Source organism: Cuculus canorus, chromosome 4 (assembly GCF_017976375.1).
Source record: "Cuculus canorus isolate bCucCan1 chromosome 4, bCucCan1.pri, whole genome shotgun sequence".
In the NCBI taxonomy this organism is placed as follows: domain Eukaryota; kingdom Metazoa; phylum Chordata; class Aves; order Cuculiformes; family Cuculidae; genus Cuculus; species Cuculus canorus.
In genome coordinates, this window is record NC_071404.1 from 72,109,291 (window position 1) to 72,123,028 (window position 13,738).

The 13,738-nt window shown below is 36.6% G+C and overlaps 1 long non-coding RNA gene across 2 annotated transcripts in view; it reads left to right on the plus strand.

The window, feature by feature from the left end:
• Positions 1-12,621, plus strand: part of LOC128852153 (uncharacterized) — a 36,543-nt gene extending 23,922 nt beyond the window's left edge. Inside the window, exons 2-3 of one of the 2 annotated variants that reach the window (XR_008449812.1) lie at positions 3,178-3,337; positions 12,565-12,621. This is a non-coding gene — a long non-coding RNA (uncharacterized LOC128852153). Of the gene's footprint in view, positions 1-3,177; positions 3,338-6,051; positions 7,602-12,564 lie in introns of those variants that run through there. The other variant, XR_008449811.1, reaches the window with a different exon arrangement.
• Positions 12,622-13,738: the final 1,117 nt, after the last annotated feature.

Sequence of the window (13,738 nt, forward strand, 5' to 3'; positions counted from 1 at the left end):
TAGTGACATTTAATTCTTCATTTACTAAAAGAAATAGAAGACAAAGGGGGCCAAATAATTATTTTATCTCATGCATTGAAAAACTATTTATGTTTAAATGAGAGGCTGTCTTGTGTGACTTTGTGCTTTGTATTACCAGAAGCATTGAAGCATTTGCCTGTCTTTTCCTTTACAAATAATCTTTGCTTTCTTGTTTAGACCATTCTCTGAATCGCTGATTATTCCAGTTTTAATGCTATATGTCAAAGTAAGTGTCTTGTCTTGCGTGTTAAAAACCCCTTAGCATGTCCTTGGCAAACCAGGTGTTTCAAGAAACCAAAACACTTTCACACTGAGCAGTTTTGTTTAGTTAATGACAATTCTTTCTTTGCTTCCTCTTCTGAACCTTCACCAGACACCAAATATAAATAAGGCTCTTAACTGGAGTTTATAATGCGGTGGTGACCGGAGATAAGAGCAGCAGTTTTCTGAGCCCATCCTGTGTGTGCCTGTGGTCTGAAAACAATGTGGAGTGCGTGTTTAAATTGAAGAGACTTCATAAAACTTGTGTTACTTATTCCACAAAATGATTGTAAAAGAAGTCCATGAGTTTTTTTCTTCTTCTGATTTAATGGGATAGTATCATGACAATTTCTTTTACATTGAACTTTTATTGTACTTTACTTGTCTGGAGAAATACAAGAAATACCAGTCATTTTCACTAGTGTTTTCTTCTGCAAAGCAGAACAATGGGTGAAAACCTGGTTCCTGTTGTAATTACTATCATATCTTTAAGTAGTTTGATTCCAGATATAATGGAGAAAACCACCTTTTCCGACCTAAAATTTTATTTTAGTTTAATGCCAGCAATAAACAGTTTCACAAACTGCAGCCCACAGTAATCCTTCCAGAAAACAAATATACAACTAACCGTGCTATACTGGAATTATCTATAGACATTAAGGAAAATGAAATCAAAACTGGACTGCACCTTTTGTAACAGCCTCACTAAATTAAAGCTAAAGGTTAAAAGTATTCTCAGTGCATAGAGAGGACAGTGTTAATGCATCTGTGTAAGCAATACTGTACATCTATCTGTCTGGATATATGTTCATGGGCTGAAGATTGTTTATTGTCAAAGGCTGAGTAGCTAATAAACGCTGGCAATGTCTTGGATTCACTGGAATGCTGCACAGCTGCAGCATTAGTCAGACTTTCCCTTTTCTGAATTCTATAAGCCTTTCAATATTGTATTAAATATGTTTTCAATATTTATCTGGATAAAAATGTGCTGAATATTGCAACTGTTTAATTCTGATGTTTGTCACGTAGGAAATCTGTATAAGGCTGAAAGTAACAATGTTTTTATTGCTAAGACCTAACACAGCTTATTCTTGCATCGTTTGCTCATTTGGAGGCTTGTGCTTGGGCTATTTACAGTACTTGGTAAGCCTTGGTGATCACTCAGAGGTGAAGGCATGTTAGAATTTCTGAAGCCAAATTGCAGGTCTTTGTGCTTGGCTGAACTCATTTAACTGACTGGTCAACCTACACAAGAATCAGAGTTCCTACAGATTTCAGTGTCAGTAGAATTTAACAGATGGATTTTGGATTTGTTATACTTCATAGTCCAAATACTCAACAAGCCAGGAGTTGGAATGTCATTAATATGTCACTATTTTTTATTAGTTTTCCTAAATGATCAGCCGGTCTATTGTTAGTTGATCTATTGTCTCTCTCCCAACTTCTTTTTTTTAAACAATTTTTATCTATGAAACAGATTATTTGGATAACAGTGATTGCAATTAATGATGTGGGAGCAGGGAAATATGCTCCCCGTATGTTGTGGGTTCAGAATTAAGACAGGGAATCCAAACACATGCAATTCAAGTTAACCACATGGTCTAATGCAGTCCTGGTGATGCCGAAGCTCACCCTGTCCACGTGTTTCCACCAGCAATTACTTTCCCAGCTGCTGTTCAAAAAAAAAAGGAAAGTACACCAAATGGAGTGGATTGTAGGCACTAAAGATAACCCATTGCTGCTTCGGATGATTGCTTTAGACATTAGCCTGACTGGAAACAAGTGAACTGTAGGCATTAGGAATAGAGAAGGCCGTTAATAAAATCATATTCAAATTAAAAGTACTTTTGTACTTTTTGCACATTTTTGCCTGGCTGTATTATTAATAGCTTGGTCGGACTTAAGCAAAAAGCCTATTGAATCCACTAACTGTAGGTCACTGTTTCAAGAAGATTAACAGCAACAGAAATATGCATTAAGTGAAAGATGAATTACTGGTGTCTGTCTAAGTACTCCCCGTGTTCGCCTTACAGTTAAATGTAATTTCAGTCACCTATTGGTAGCCAAAGTGACACCAACAAGTGAGTGGGTCATGGAGACTAAGCCATGCATTCAATCTGAAGTAGTCCCTCAAGAAAAAGGTGGCAGTGTGTTGGGAAAGCTTGAATAAAAATTACTCCCATTCTATATTCTAATATAGAAAGCTTTAAGAACCAGAGCTATTGACAGCTTCTGGGGCATAAAACCCCTACGTTTGACTGAACTATTGTAAACATTCATTGAAAATGAGAAGCCTAGCATTAAATTGAAATTACTACATGATAATCTGGAACATAAATTTACACTGCTTTGTCACATTATCTGTTTATGATAAAGTCTTTTCATCTAGCCTCTTTCCACTGACTCATTGACAAAACATTTTAAGTAATTCAATTAAACAGAAAAAGTTGAATACTAGTTTCTTTGTTGAAGAAGAAACTTGCAAAAAAAATTTAAAGGACGTAAACCAAAATGAAAACGACACAATCCATAAACTGGATTTTGGCTATCAGGTATAGTGAACTACACAAAGCAGTTTCTTAATCCCATGCTACTTTACAAAACTTTGATAGCCAGTGTATCTCAACCATCTAACCTGTGATGCTGTGTGACATATTTGGTCTTAATACCTGAAACAATGAATTATCTTGTACTAACAGCACAGAAAGGAATGAAACCCATCCTATTATAAACACTGCATATTTTTTCCAAGGAGAAGAATGAGAGCTAAAGAAGATTTTCTGCTCTTGATAGTATAAATGTATTTTATTATATTCTTAATGATTTGAAAGTCATGGCACCATCAATCTAACACTTTTCTTGTTTTGTGTTATATGGTTTGTTTATGTTTTCAAGATTGATGTCAAGAAACACAAAGAAAAGTCCAGGGAATGGAGAATTTTAAATACTGCCAGATGAGAAATGCTCTGTGCGTTGGAAACTTGTCTTCACCGTAGCACGGGATGCAGCTGATCAACTGGAAAGCTGAAAGATGTACTATAATTATAAAAATAAGGTATGTAGAAACATTGTATGATATGGTTGTTCCACACACACATGTACTTTGCAGGCCACTGGTGCTGTCGTCACAGTGAAAGCTTCCTGAGCAACGTTTACATCACTGTCTCATCTAGTATCGACACAGACCCAAATCCACACGGGCTATTTTGCTGCCATGTCACATTTATTTAATTGGTTTTCCACTGTCACACCACAGCTGCTTTTGATATTGCCCAATCAACATTTTTCTCACTCAGCAAACATGTTTTGCATTACATTTTCCTCAGATCAACAAGCATTCTTTTTCCTATCAGATGAAGCTTTCAGCCCTTAGTCTAAAGTGCTGCAGGCTCCTTTCTCTCAGTTTTCCTCTCTTTCTGGCTGTGTAATATTTTTCCAATCAAATATTGCTTCCGGCCTTTATTCAGAAGCTACCACTTGCAAATTACTGTGAGGTATGTGCAATGAAGTGTTCTTGCTAAGTATTGTAGCTTTCTTAAGGCATCTGTTCTCTTCTACATACAAAAAAAATGTGTTAATATTAATACTTATCATTTGTTTATGGTCAAGGAGCCACTGACCTCCACTGGGATTTACAGTCCCTGTTTCAAACAGCCTGCTTTCCTTGGCACAGTTTGCAGGTTTTCTGTCTATGTCGCTGTTGTATGGCTCTATCAGCACGGATTGACCGTGTGTGAGTGTGGCAATAAACAGGAGATGGGCAGGGGGTTCATTTACCTCCTCTCGGTGCTGAGCTCCCAGCTGCCTGCAATGGCATTTGAGACCTCCTGCTTGCACTGCCCTCAGGATATTCTATGGATTGGGGAAGGAATGGGCTGCATTCACTGCCACCCCAGCAGCACGTCAAACGTGTTTGGGCGGATTGTATCACGTGGCTTTGACCTTGGCTGAGGAGCCCACCAAGTATTTAGTTATGGAAAAATGTTGCACAAAAATAATATGGAGGAATTGTACAACACACAAGTGCTTTTATTCAAAGATAGGTATCTGCAGGTTTTTTTATTCGGTTTGGAGCTGCTTTTGCAGATACACAAAGCAGCTGGTCTGCACCTGGTTTGTATCTAAAAAGACTTTTTCTTCTGAATACGTACATGGCTAAAAACAACATTGCAGGTCTAATCTATTTACTCTCATCTTCAAAATTAGTACCCCAGAACAAGGGATGAAGCAATTTTGTCCAATTTTAATGCAGAATCATTTTATATTTACACTATTAAAAGCGGAGTTTTAGGCCAAGAATGTGTAGAGCCAGATGTTGTTTGGGGGTTTGAAAATACAATTTCATGTTTATTTTTCTGTCTGGAAGGTGACTGATAATCCCAACAATCACCACATAGTCTGGCTGTTGGGCTTTCAACCGTGGATATTCTTATTTCCAATCTAAATCTTCAGTAACCATTAGGGTTAGGTACCTCCTTACAGATTTGCTTTTGTAGTGTGTTGTTTCTGTGATTAGGTGTCTTCTGTTCTTTGCAAAGCACAGAAGGAGTAAGTTTGTCTTTTAAGGTCACTGTAATAAAAAGTATAGTCCTTCAACTATTCTGTATTCTGTGAGCATAGTCAGAAATGAAATGTCTTTCTGTTGCAGCCTACCTGCTTTATTGAAAAAAAAACACATTGCAATTTTTGCGCTTTACCACTGCTGCAAAACCATCTCTTCCAAAAGAGAAGGAAAAAAAGGAAATCATGGCTACTTGCCTCTGGGCTTTAGCAGAGCTCTTTAATGGGAAAACTACATTTTACTTAGGAGAGTAACATTATGTGGCAGGACTATGGCAACAATAACACATTTAGTGCCAGAAAACACTTACCCTGGGTGGCTCAGATGGCCCCAAATATTTAAGAGCATTTTCTTAGGCTGTAAATTCCCGGTAGTACATTATTTTCTGCTGAGAACTAATAACTACCCTATCTGTAAAGCGAGTGGTCTTAGGTTTATTAGCTTGCAAGACAGGAAAATAACAGACATATCACTGACATTTAACAAAGATATCGTTCACGTGTTTCTGTATTTTTTCATATGCACCACATATTTCTCTTTAGATAGAAAACCACATTTTGAACCACACTCTCAGTAACTTCTGAAGCAAAGCATATTTTCAAAAAAGTCCTTAGTGTTTCACCAAACACCGAGTCCTTTTTCAGAAAGTTCTGAAGGTTTTTGCGTAAGAAAAAACATGTCATGTTCCCCGGTGAAAGTTGTTTCACCCATGCCACAGCAGCTATACTATTTTCCTTGGCATCATGGGAGAACAATCATCCTATTCCTGCACTGAGGTGGAAACAAGCGCAGAAACTGATTTAATGTGGAAGTAACTTCTTCAGGCAGTATAAATCCCCCCTAATACTTGTTTAAAAGTAAAATATTAGTCTATTCCCTTTGGGTGGAGGTGTGGTTCACAAGAAGATGGTGCACATGGTCACTCCAGAGCAAAGGTATTGTGACAGTATGGTCTGGTTGTTAAATAAAAGAGCTTCTCATCAGCTGGATGCATCTTGTGGGTAGGTGATGTGCATAGAAGGCAGACCAGTCAACGTGAATGTTTTTCTCTGGAAGAAGTCTATTTTCAGATAATATTTCTAGCCACATTATAATGAGACCATGAGGAGATAAAAGTCACCCTCAACCATATTTTTGATAGGCAAATTTGTAAAAATTAACGGTTGTTCAGTGACACAGAGCATATTCTTTCTTGTTTACTCTTACAGTGACTGTATCCTTTTGAAGTAACGTCAAGTCATACGTGAACTCGCTGAAGTCACAGTAAGCACTACCTAATATGGAAAAAATGGAGAGAAAAGGTGCATGTTTGGTAAAACTCTTTCCGTTTTAAAACTGGCCTCTACAATTTTTGAAATGAGAATTTTGGTGTGCAAAGAATTTGAAAAATTGCTCCTCCCAAGTGACTCAGCTTTTAAGTTGAACCATGTGGAACTTCAAAAGCTGAAGCTGAATGTTGTGAAAGTCCTCCTCGAGGGCCTGGGACTCTACTGAAGTTGTTTGGTAGCTTAAATGGGAACAGGAACAGGCCTGTTATTATTATTTTGAAAGTCCATGAGGAAGTCCAAATGCCAGTTGCCCTGACTAGTAATAAGGAAAATTCGAAAGAGGACAATATGTCCTGGAATGCCAATATTAATGGCATACACTGCAGGCCCAAACCTTCAATAGCATGAAGAGCAGAAGGACCTATTTTCTTTTTCTGTGACCCAAACACACAAGGTCTACCCAAAAGCCTACCTGGGTGATGTATTAGTGGTCAAGAAACTTGGATAAAACAATTCAGAAATGATCCAAACTTCATACTAAAGAAAAGGGATTATGTCTAGGGTTACAGAAGGTGAATGCTTGTGTTTTACAGTCAAACAGTTTCATATAACTTACAACATCTGTATTTCTCTCTTTATTGGCTCCCTGACTTAAAGGTGCACAAATGAATGTTTTATTTTCACAGTGTCAGTGGATCTTCAACTGTGAGGCTGTGAAATTGGAGTTACCCACAAGAAGAGTAGGTGTTTGACAGAAAGCTCTCCCTCTTCCTCACCCTCTTCTTCTCCAGAACTTTGACATGTCAAAATGTTGACTTTTTATCTGGATGAGTGGTTGTTGCTAATTTAAATAGAAATTATTTGGCTACAACATTTGTGGAATAAAAAGCATGGAATATTGGAAAAAAATTACAAAATATGGATAGTACAGCCCTGGGTTTTATTTGGACAGTTTCCCAGTCACCACAGAAATGGAAGCATAATGCTTTTACATTTTGAATTTGAAATAAAATGGCCGTTTTAGGGGTATTTGAAGTAATGCATCTAAAATCAAGCATTCAGGTTGCTTAGAAAAATTTGCTTCTCCCATTTGAATATGCCACTAGGAACAAAATTGGCAAGCCGCAAAAAAGTTTTCCTAAAATGTATGGAATATGCATATCAAAAATGCAAGCTAGGATTCGCCATGTAGAATTAGCAGTGTACCTTTTTGTGATTTCTCATATTCTTTCAACAGTGATGGTGACGGTCGATTGAGTTAGAATAAAACATACCTAGTACTATTCTAGAGCACTTGAAAATGATGGTGCTGAATTTCTTCTGTATTATGTAATGGCCCTGACAATATCCACCTGAGGGTTTCAAGAGAGCTGATTGATGTCATTGCGAGGCCTGTGTCCACAATCTTTGTTAGGCCATGGAGATCAGGGAACATTCCAGAGGTCTGGAAGAAGGCTGATGTTACCTCCATCTACAAGAAGGTCTTAAAGGAAGAGGTAGGAAATTATAAGCCCATCTGTTTTACTTCAGTGCCCGGGTAAGTTATTGAATTAATCACGAGACAAATAAAGCCCATGACTGGAAAAAAACCAGCATGGATTCACTAAGGGTAAACTGAGCTTGACAAAACTCATTGCCTTTTATGACAAAGTAACCTGCTTGGCTGATGTGGGCAAGCAGTGGGCATTGTCTTCCTGGATTTCTCTAAGGCTTTTGATAACACTTTCCACAACTTCTCCCTGGAGAAAATGATGTGTTACGGTCTAGACGAGCGGGTTGTGCGATGGAACTGGTGGACACGTCACACGCAGGGGGTGGTGGTAGGTAGCTCCTTTTCAAACTAGCAACTTGACACAATTAGAGTCCCCCAGAGACTGGTACTCAGCCCAAGACTGTTTGATATCTTAATAAGCGGTCTGGGTGACGGGATCAAGCGTATGCTGATGAAATTTGCAGATGATGCCAAAGTGAATGGGGAAGTGGACACTTTGGAAGGCACAGCGACCCCACAGAAAGACCTAGATAAGCTGGAAGAGTGGACTAACAAGAACTGTTTGAAGTTCAATAAGGACAAGTGTCAGATCTTGCACTTGGGAAGAGATAACCCAGGAGAGCAGCACAGGCTGGGATCTACCTGGCTAGGAAGCAAGCTCTGTGGAAAGGGACCTGGAGGTCATGGTGGAAAACAAGATCAATATGAGTGAATGCCGTGCTGCTATGGTAGAAAACACTGATAGGATGCTCGGTTACATCAAAAAGTGTATTACCAATGCAGCTAAAGAAGTTATTACCACACTCTACCCAGTGCTTGTCAGGCCACACCTGAAATAGTGTTCAGTTTAGGTCCCTGCTATACAAAAAAAATGTGAACAGACAGGAGGCAGTCCAGAGAATCATAACAAAAATGACCAAAGGACTGGGAAGCCCACCCTGTGAGGAAAGGCTGGAGAACTGGGTTTGTTCAGCCTTGAGAAGAGAAGGCTTAGGGGAGAACTTATCACCATGTTCAAGTATTTAAAGAGTGGCTACAAAGAAGATGGAGATTTCCTTTTAACAAGGAGTCGCATGGAAAAGATGAGGGGTAACAGGTACAAGTTTCTCTTGGGGAGATTCTTAGACACAACAGGAGAATTTTTTTTTTTAATGATAATAGTTAGCTATTTGGATGATCCCTACAGGGAAATGATAGATTCCCCAACAATGGATACTTCAAAGATTCAGAGTTCTGAGCCATCTTGTCTAGACCATACTTCTGCCAAGAGAAATTGGACCAGGTGATTCCTGAGGTCCATTCCAACCTGATATTCTGTGATTCTATGATTCTATTTAGCCACTAAGCAAACACAAAAAGACTTTCATCCTCTGGGCCTTTCAAGCAGCAGTAAGGTCAACAAAGCTGTGACAACTGAGAAGGAGACAGTGGCAAAAATAGCTTTTAATCTGGGGAGCTTCTTCCAAAAGCTAGGTTGTGTATTATTCACAGTTGATCTGCCCTTCTACCTTCTTGTTCTTGAAGGAAATGTTCATGTGATTAACTGGAGACAATTTACAGATCGTGGAAGTAAACTTGAGGCTTGCAATCAGCCCCTTATCTGTCTACACATACTGCTCATGTGCGATTAATATGTGTTATATTAATCATGAGTAAACGGTCCTGTATGTGTGGTTGACCAAATAGTTCTGCTTTGACTAGTACGCAGCTTAGGCCAATAAAAAAATAATTTAATGCTGCCAGTAAATACAATGGTTTTCTGTAACTGTTAGAGAATGCAGTTTGTAATTTGAAACTATTGTACAAATGGAGAGATGTATTTTAATTGAAGGGCTTTCACGTTCCATCAATAAAGAAGAAAAAGGTTTTTCTGGATATTTATGTACTTGTTTTTTAAAATCGTAGTGTAGTCTTAAAGTTCAGTTTTAAAACTGTGAACTTTAAAAAATAAGATAGAGCTCATAAATATACTTTTTCCTTTTTTTTTCCCATTTGCTTCATTTATCCCATTCCAAAAGTAAATTGATTTCTGATAAAATGCAATTAATGCTACATGTAGTCTAGAAGCATAAGGATTATGGAGTTGAGTTCAAAATTCTAGAGTTTACATATTTATTCACATGAGTCCGTTTAGAAGTGAGTGGTAAGAATTTATACATTAAAAACTCTCTGTCTGCTTTTGAGGAATCTATTTTAAAGTATTAGCTAGGCAATAGAAATGGTGTGTGCTGCAGTGACATAACATTGACTTTACAGGTGTTGTATTTTGTGGCACTGGAGGTATTTTAAACATATGTTTATAGTTGACTGGTTATACAGGTGCACTCTGCGTTCTCTGAATTTACTTTATTAAAGCTGGAATATCTGGAGACTCTTGCCTTGATCATTAAAGATGCATGGGCATAGCAATATCTCAACTACAGTAGAAAGGTTAACAAAAATATATGGCATAATTATAATGATTTTTCCCACTATAAATGGCATTATCGTTCCGCCTGGAACTGTAATTTACCCACTATATAGGTCTGAAACAACTTGGGACATTTATTTCTCCTCACTATAGTAGTCTGTAAATAGAGTGACACCATTAATGGAAGAATCAATACGTAAGTGTTAATTATGTGACCAGATTGACTCAAAAAGGATGAGTTCACATTTTACTTTAATTGATAACTTCAGTTCTTACCTGACAGTAAGAAATAATTAACAGGGACAACAGCAATTAATAATTGGGAAATACGTATTGCAAATGATACTTCCAGGGTTTTAGATGTGTGATAGGAATTTATAGTATAATATATTATCTACGGGAAATGAGTTTTAAGGTTTTGTTATATTTTTACTTCACAGATTTCAGGAACTGTAAAAATAAGTATATTATAGGAAAAAGTTGCTGACAATGGAATAAACTTATGAATAAACTCTATAGCCTCTAGTTAAATTGGACTGGTTTTGAATTTAATTATACTGGTGCAGGAATATTAATATTTGTTATTAAAATTGTATTTTTACAGGTAAAAATGGGATAAACACTTATTAACCTCTGCTTAAACTGAAGTGTTCTCTATAAACATCGTTCAATACAGTTCAGTTTATTATTGATGTAGAAGCCAAGTTGTTAAATTGGAAAAAAAGAAGGAACATTGCATGTTTTGAAGTTTTATAGGTTTTTTAGATTTCTTTATGATTTGTATTTTGTCTAAAGAAAGACTAAGTATGAGTATGGAACATGATAAAACTTGATTTTCCATACAATAAACTTTATTTATACGTCTTACATAGGTTGTACCAAGACAAACTTATGGCTGACCTCTTTATGACAATCAGTAAGATACAATTTTTGAGAGGTTTAATACGAAAGCAAAGACAAGAGCAAAACCAACCTAGTAAACGTCTTAGCTCCTAGGTTCCCTCTTTCCCGCCTCACTAGATCTGTCTATACTCATTTAGGTGAACTCCATCCCAGGAAAACAGTCTGTCTCACCAGGGATTATAAGGCTAAGCCTTTAATGAGTGCTAGCATAAAAAGCGCATGCAGACTCTCCAACACAAAATAACTGAGATAAGAGAAATTAATTTCAAAAACTGGTAGTAATTTTTATGTCAGTAATAAAGTCAGTTATTTTTAGGGACATTTTAATACAGATATTTACAGCATAAAGCTACTATAAATTTTAATGAATTATTGTTAAGAGCTGTTCATGTCTTTTCTTGTGGAAAGGGTTTGCACAGTAAATATGTACAATTATGTATACAAAAAGACGTTTTGGAGGAATCATAACTGGATAAAGTGTGTACTGAAGAAATTTGACACTGTTTGATATTAAAAGATCAAATCCCTTGAGGCTTTGTTTGAACAAATTCATCGACCCTAATGACTTTGAGAGTGAAAGCTGTTGAAATACAAGAACAACAATATAGACAACATTGAGCTCTTTGGTCCCTCTGCTGTTAGATCTTTCCTGATTTACTACTGGACTAAACTCATTAGCTACTGGCTCTGTAATAGTCTCCAGACTAAATTTTACAACTTGCAGTTCAACTTCCATCTTCAACTCAGTTTTTGACCCCCACTGTCCTGGTTAAATCCTTACATGAGTGCTAGCTTAATTTCAGGGGGAATATTGGGACTTTTGATCTATGAGAGATTGGGTGAGTTTTTTGTATTATTTTATGCTCCTTACATCATCCATCAGCTTTAGCATAAATATTAGAAACAAGAGATTCGTATGAAAATAAGAGTAGTACTCTTTTGTCAAGAATCTAATTCATACCTACCATTTAAATAACATAATTTCTGACATATGAGTTCTCTTTTAAACCACAGTAGCACCAGAGTCCTTGGCAATTAGTCTTTCTTTCACAAACCAGTTTTTTTTCACACTTTCTTCCACCTACGCTACGATATCAGTATAAATTAGCAAGATGATAGTCTGTAAATTGTATCTCAGAATGATATTTGTACATAAGGAAATGGAAACCGAGGGGGGAAAATATTTATGCCATATTTAATGAAAATAGTCTGCAAAAATAACTATAAGCAAAATGTTTGAATGAGGGTGACACCATGATTTATAGTCTATTGAAATCTGTTTTTTTTTTTTTTGCATGGATGTACATTGATATTTCCACTTAACTGAAAATATGTTGTATTGAAAGTTACAGGAAATTTTGCCTAGTAAGTCTGGCTTTAGAAATAAAATATAAAGTGTTTTGTTATTTGTATTTAAAATTTCATTAATAGTACTGAATACTACCACTTTGATAGTGAATTTGGCTAGTAGAGGAAGATCATAACTTCTGCTACAGAAACCATGAAATGAAGTTACATTGACTTTAATCATTGTTCAAACATCATTCTTTCCCATTGTTAGAAAATGAAGTAATGGTATTTTGTTAGTAAATTGACCACATAATACTACTCCAACGTAAATACTTATATCTCAAAAATATCTTGACAGCTCATGACCTGAAGTTTCTGCTTTACCTGTGGAAGCACTGTACAGCTAGAGAGGATGTAAGTAAGTTGAAGGTAAACGCGCTGCTTTGTGTTTTATGTTAAAATATTTCAGCATTAACTTCTGATAGATGGATCTGAGAAATATAATAGAAAATTTCCAGAGAGAGTGAGAGTAAAAAGCAAGCACTGTCTTTGTAACCTTGTCACTGTCTGCATAAAGAAAATTCAGAGTGGTTTAGAGGGAAAAATGAAACTTCATGGTTTTGTGCACACTGAATTTCAGACCCCTGTTGCGTGTGTACTGGCTAGACAGCTACAGATACACTTTGTATTAGAAAAAACTTTCCTTCTCATAGGGAAAGTCACGGCTTAATCACATTATCATTACAAAATTGCAGATTTTATATCTCTCGAGTTTTAGTCCTAAGCATTTTGTGCAACTGGTACTGAGAGAAGTATTTGACTAGGAATTGTTATTGCCTTGTGGACTTATTTTTTCTCCAAAAAAAAAAATTATGAAACTCCACATGGAATTATATGAAATAAGCTGGTAATTTGCAATGATAGTTATATGATACTTAACTAATTCTCTGATGCCTAAGATATTATAATTCTGAGAAAAAATTGAGAACACAAATAAAACTATTTTTATCAACCTCACCTTGGCTATTCAGAAAGAACCTTCAAGCAGAGATTGATTTCTTATCTTACTTACCTATTTTGAGGAGTTCTGTCGCAGCTTGGTCATAAAAATCCATAGCACTGTATTTTTTGGTTGACAACAAATAGTGAGGCCTCTGGGGGACTCTTAGAGAAGTGAGTGCCCTATTCTGCATTTTAATGCATCTCCATGTCTGTGGGTCATATTAATCCTGGTGTATTTTGATTGTTTTGTTGGTCATCAGATTTAAACTTTTCAGAGCTTGAATTAGGGTGTTCTCTGTAAAAAAGTTTTCAGCAGATCGTGTTGCTTGACTGATTTATACCTTTGGTTGTTTTGCTAGAGGTACAAATACAAGCAGAAAAGATCACCAAAGAAACTTCACCAGCTAAAAAGTAACTATCTATTCTCTCAAAGCTTTTGCTTTTGAGAAGTAGGAAATAGCTCAAAAAGTGGAAGAGTACATCCAATTGTTGGGTTTTTTTAAGTATCTCCACTTATCCTGTGATACTTG